Source organism: Numenius arquata, chromosome 8, assembly GCF_964106895.1.
Source record: "Numenius arquata chromosome 8, bNumArq3.hap1.1, whole genome shotgun sequence".
Classification (NCBI taxonomy): domain Eukaryota; kingdom Metazoa; phylum Chordata; class Aves; order Charadriiformes; family Scolopacidae; genus Numenius; species Numenius arquata.
Genome location: NC_133583.1, coordinates 55,540,976 through 55,546,975, shown reverse-complemented (window position 1 = coordinate 55,546,975; position 6,000 = coordinate 55,540,976). Strand labels below are relative to the sequence as shown.

The following is a 6,000-nucleotide window of genomic DNA, read 5'->3' as shown; positions in this document are numbered from 1 at the left end:
TGCTGCAAACGGGGCTTTTGCAACAGTCTGGCTTCTGCAAAGGGCCAGGAGATGCGTCCATCCAGACCTGGGTGTGTGGGTGTGTGTGTATGTGGATTCAGGGAGGATTCAGATACGCCAAAATTGAGCGTTTCGCGGTGGCAGTGGTGTATTAAGTGGTAAGGCCATTTATGGGCACAAGACAAATGAAAGTGCTGGTTGGCTCAAGAATAGCAAGACTCTGTGCGTTTGCGGGATACCAGACTTGGAGATCTGCTTTAACCGTGTCCTAGGAAGATAAGGGGTAGAGTTATTATGATTTTTGATGGATCTGCAAGTGCCTTTGTTTCGTACACTAACTATAGCATCTAGTAACTATGGTGTAATGTCAAAGGATACCAGTGGCTTGGTTGCTAGTGGTTACAGTGCAAGTGCTCTTGATGCCGTGAAAAGCTGAAATCAGGACTTAATTCACTCAGAACGAGTCACAGCACACAGTCAGCAAAAACCAGAATTGCCAACGTGCTGTGCACCCTGTCATGTGAAACCGGGCACTGTCAGCCAGGCCTGCAGGAAATTCTTCCCTGCACACGCCTGAAATGAGTGAGCAGACCACTGGTCTTGACAGTGTAATCTGGGAAAAACTACATTACCAAAAGGTTTTTAAGCAAGAAAGGCGGCATTAAGCATCAGGAGCTGAATTTGGTACCAAAGCTTGCTGATCTACGGAGCCAAACCACTGCTTCTGTGCACTGATGCCATTCTTAGACTGTCTGCAAGAAAAAAATAGCCCTCTGTACCATTCGCTGCTACGCCTGCTGGAGGAAAAGGGTTTGGATATATAAAGTAACAACAATAGAAAGCATTTGATGGTCATTGATTTCTTCTTGGACCGAGAAACTGGTCCTCCATGCCTATGATTCTGATAATTCTTGGCAAAGAAAAGCCAAATGTAGTGATTTATAGAAAACAATTAAGTAGCACATCCAAGGCATATTGGAAATCTATCTCTTGAAGAGCAAATTACATTTTGTAATCTCGCTTTGTGATTTTATTGTTTTATTTTTTTAACTGAGTTTTGGTAGATCTTTGACATCTTGATTAAATTTCGTTAGGTAATTCAAGCATAAGTGGCATTGCTGTAAGTAAAGAAGCCATGTATAAATAGTTGAAAAATTTTAGTTTTTAAACACTTCAGATTTTTCACGTGTTTTATGTATTTCAGCTTAAGTAGACATCCAGCATCAAGAAATAATGCAATATGCTAGAAAAATATATAGATGGAAAATCTTCTACCATCCTGGCTATAGGGGAAGATACACTCTGTTAAAGATCTGAAGTTCTCATCTTTGCAGGTAAGTCCTGTCTTTCTGTATACTTCCCTGGCTCTAATATTGACCAAGAACCTTTCCTTTAGATGATAAGCAAGTATGATTTCCTCATTTTATAAATAAATTATCTAAGAAGCTTTAGACTTTCTTCAGACAGGAAAGAGACAGGGAATAGGGCTTTAATATAGTTTATACATTTAAATAAATTTCTAAAACCTAGTAAATCCTAAAAATAATTTAAAATATCATTCCAACAATGAAAACAATTCAATATAAGCATTTTTTTGGCCAGAAGTTTAAAAAGAAACCTGCAATAGACTTTTACATTTTTTGAGGCATAATGTTATAGTAGTTTGGGACTAAAAATGAGGTATCACATTGGAACATGAGACAAGCAAGGTTGTGCTCTGGAAACTACACCTTTATGATCTTTGTCTCTGATTTCTAGATAAAATTTAGTGGCTTTCAAAATTATATTTTCTCCTGCAAACTGAGCCCAGAATTTGAAAATTTTTGATCACTGGCACTGAACTGGGAATTCTTTAAATAATGGCCAGCTGGCAGTAGAATTCAGCTTCCTCTTTTACTGCCATGTTTCTATATGGCTCCCTGCAATAAAATATTCTTTAACATCGGCAAAGAAGAGAGAATCGTTCCTGAATCACACAGAGAGAGAGACTATATCAAAGACCGTTGGCTTTATAGTGATGCAAGTTTTCAGAGCCAAACTGCACAAACATTTCATATTAAAGTCTGTCCAACTATTTGAACCAAATCTGATGTATTCTAATAAATTTTGGCCTGCAGGAAAAACGCCAGTCAGGTTTGCAAACCGGTGTGTGTTTGCTCACTAGCATGTCTAAATGTTGATCTAGGAGGACTGTGTCCAGTAGCAAGTATAATTTAGTTACTTTTGCAATTTTCTCTTTGTCCTACTAAACCTAATAAAAATTTTTGTCAAATAGGACGGGAGTGAAATCACCGCCCAGCCCTGGTCACCTCAGCTGTCCCCAAACAGCATTGCAGCACTGCGATTTCTGTCACTGCTGACCTGCACTGGATCAACCCATGTTCCTGAAGGTGAAAGCTCTGCGCTGCAGCCCATTAGCAACAACCCAGTCCTCATTTCACAAAATTGTGAACTTCACGGGAACCACAAAAAAGCAGATTAACTCTAAGGATCGCACTGACTTCACAACGAATGCAGAAGTACACCTTGACAGTATTTAGAGAATCCGGTATTACAGATTTTGCAACTTTCGTTTACCTACATAGGCTCTTTGAGGTAGTGTTTCCAGCACTACTGTTCACATCAGTTTTAATACTTTCCTTTGAACCCTTTTAGTAGCTCAACATTAATCTTTTATGTGCCTTGTTTTTCTGGAAAGGCCTCCTTAGGCTGGGCTAGGAGGTGCCAACAACATGGCATTTCTCTGCCAAGAAGGGGTAGCGCTGTACAGGATCACAGAGAGATTTGCCTTACGCAAACACTTGCCAATTTCTTTAGGTCACCCTCCAGCCCTGCCAAGAGCCAGGCGGGCCAGCTCTTCTCCCCCGAGACCTGCGGCACTGCCAGCAGACACGCTGGCCAAGATGCTGTCCCTGGCTGCAGCCGGGGCCAGCTTCCTAGCCAAGGTCAGGGAGCCAGGAGCCATTCCCCCCCCCCCCCCCCCCCCAGCGTCCCCGTTTACCACAGGCTGCTTTGTGTGGAGCACACCCGGCCTACTCCAGCAAATGGAGCAGAGGAAATGGGGGGGAAACCCCTGAGGAAAGGGAAAAAGCCCTGAGGAAGGGGGAAGGCCCTGAGGAAAAGACCCAGGTTGTGGCACGGGGCAGGCCCTGCAGGTGAGCCTTAATCCTGCTCCAGAGTGCCTGGGGCCTTCCGTGCGTGGGGAAAAAAATCGAAAAAACCAGGGTGGCTGTCGGGGGATGAAGTAAAAAACGGAGCCGCTTATTCCCACATCCCCGTTTCCTGCGGTGGCGCTAGGGGGGAGGCCCTAAAGGCCGGGGGAGATGGGAAGGGGGGTATCCCCCCGGCGTGGCTGCGTTCTCAGGCGCAGGGGGACCCTCCCCCCACCGCGGCGGCCGGGGCCGATGCAGCCGGGCCGGGCACAACCCGCCGCCGCCCGGCAGCGCCGCCCGCCCTCGAGGCTCTCCCTCCTTCCCTCCCGCCCTCGCCCCACAATGCATCGCGCGGCGCGGCTGACATGGCGGCCGGGCCGGACTGAGCCGCTGGCGTCGGGGCCTCCAGCAGCTGGAGCCGGGCATGGCGGGGGCGCAGCCCCGGCACCCCTAGCGCCGCAGCCAGGTACCGGGCTCCAGGGGCCGGGGGGGCTCCGCCCGGCTTCGTGGGCCTCCCCCGAGGGGTGGGGGTGGCTGGGCGCGCTCTGCCCTCTCCCCCCGAGCGGGGCGGGGGGAGGCGGGCTCGTGGGGGGGGGGGGCCTGTCCGCGCCGGCGCCCCCCGCCTCAGCCCGCGGCGCCCCAGCTCCGCCCTGCCCGGGCCCTGCTGCCCGCGCCCCGCCTCGACGGCCCACGGCGGCCTCCCGACCCCGCGCCCGGGCAGGCTGGCGGCGCTGGGGCTGCCCCGCACACCCGGCCGGGGGCGACGGTCATGGTCCCCGGGGGGGGGTGGTGGGGGCCGGGGCCAAGGTCAGCGGGGTAGCGGGGCCGGCCCCACGGCCGTATCCAGGCGAGCGGGTGGCCCGTCCTGAGAGCAGTGTCCGGCGGGGTCTGCAGTGGGGTGCGTGCGGCTTGTTGTTCTCACGCCCTGTGGAATTAAATACTGGGGGGGGGGGGGGGGAGAGACCGTTGCAGTTGTTGAGGCCCTCCGGGGAAACGGCCCCCTCTCCCTGGCCGTCCTCACGGGTGAAAATGCCCCCCCCCCCCCGCTGTTACTTGCCAAAGCCAGAGGTTCTCCTTTCTGTGGGTTATGATGTGCCTGAAATGACACAGAAGCATCCCTTTGCCTGTTTGTGCTCTTTTGTTGACTTATCTTGTATACAAATACAGCTGAACGACTTTCCTGCTTTTGCAATATGTTGCAATTTGCCAGTTGGCTGAATGTGTCATATTACCTGAGGCCGCCTTGCTTCTAAGGTTGTTTCTGGGTATATCAAAGGAGGACGAGCTGGTAACACGCAGAGAAGCAATACAATCAGGTTTGGGCTAAGGTAGGGATTAGTACATTAAAATAATAGTTGTATCTGAGTATGGATCTAATAATTATTTTTTTTTTTGTATTTGTGCCACCTCCACGTCACTTGGATTCCTGAGCACTATGCCCTGGATTCCAGAGTCATTGCATTTGCCTGAAAATAGAGGATACGCGTTGTTTCTGTTTTTGTTTGACTCGTGCTCCTAGTTTCAGTAGGTGCTGTTTGGATAGTCTGACCCCAGATAGTTATGACATAATTATTTCCGTGACAAGAAAATTAAATGAGCCATGGAAGTATGACTTAATTACAGTATCTGGCAGAAGACGCTATGCAAGGAGTGAGAGGTCTCCTTTACAAACATCAGTTTTGCCAGTGGGCTTTTCTACTCATGTTTCTACTTAACCTTAGTGAAAATACCATAATAAAATTAATTTTGGGATAAAATTACTGTTTCCCAGAACATATGTATTGGGATATATTCCCAGAAGATACGTACGGAGGTATGAGAAAGTTCCTCCTGTATTCTGTTGGTACACAGAAGACAGCTGGGAGTTTTCACTCGTACCTCAACTAAGCAGAGGAAAAGAAACTACCAGATGCCATGGGACACCTGCACAGTGCAGGGCATTTACCTTGTTCTTCCTCTGAAGGGAATTGCTGCTACGGGGAGAAAGAGAAAAGGGAGCAGGATTTCCCTGTGTCCTACTTGAAAGCAAGATATCCCTGGGGAGCTCCTCTTAAATGTCTTATGGATCGGCTTGTCAAAGTAATGCATTTGGATTGTGTGTTCATACTGATACCGTAAGGCAGTTCCAAATCTTGCCCAATGGAGAGTATATCCTGTTTTCTAGTCAGAACGCTTTTGAAATTTTACAAAGTGTTTCTACTGAATTAACTTTTTTTTTTTTTTGTCACTATCTTAATGAAATAATGCAATAATGGTACTCGCTTAGACTGAGAACTCATAGAAAGAAGGATCCTGCAATTTATTTAGTGGATTAATTTGCAGAATGGAAGCAATCCAGGGGAAGTCAACATTTCTGATGCTTTTTGCACATTCATACTATATCATATATTGTTAGATTGTTTAGTTGCATGTAAATAATAGATCAGTAACTCTTTTAACTTAGAAGTACTAAAAAAATATTACCTAAAATTAGTAACAATGCATATGAATCTAATTTTTACTTTTTTTTTTTTTTTTTTTAACCAGAGAAGCATGCATGCATGTATATGTACTCATGCTGTATCCTTGGTTCATAGTTTTGGTTCTAATGTTTTAGCAAATCTTTGAGAAAAAACACTATTTTTCAAGATGTTCTTAGATGTTATTTTTTATTTCTGTTGATGTATGAAATAATATTTCCAGCAAGAAGTAACTTTTAGATTTTAGTTTTTGATGTCAGCAAAGCTTGGCTGGGGAGTCTGAAATCAGTTTTGTTACAAACTGTTGTGGCTCAGTGTAGGTGCCAACGACATGGATGTATTTTTGATGACTTTTCTAAAGTGGTGTTTTTCAGCATATATCTTTGAGT

General features: G+C 46.6%; 1 protein-coding gene across 1 annotated transcript in view; it reads left to right on the top strand.

Annotated features, from left to right (window-relative positions):
- The first annotated feature begins 3,498 nt into the window (after positions 1-3,498).
- TUT4 (terminal uridylyl transferase 4) overlaps positions 3,499-6,000 on the top strand; it is a 49,293-nt gene continuing 46,791 nt past the window's right edge. The window contains exon 1 of the mRNA XM_074151706.1: positions 3,499-3,618. The gene's annotated coding sequence lies outside the window, so the exon portion shown is untranslated. The remainder of the gene's footprint in view (positions 3,619-6,000) is intronic.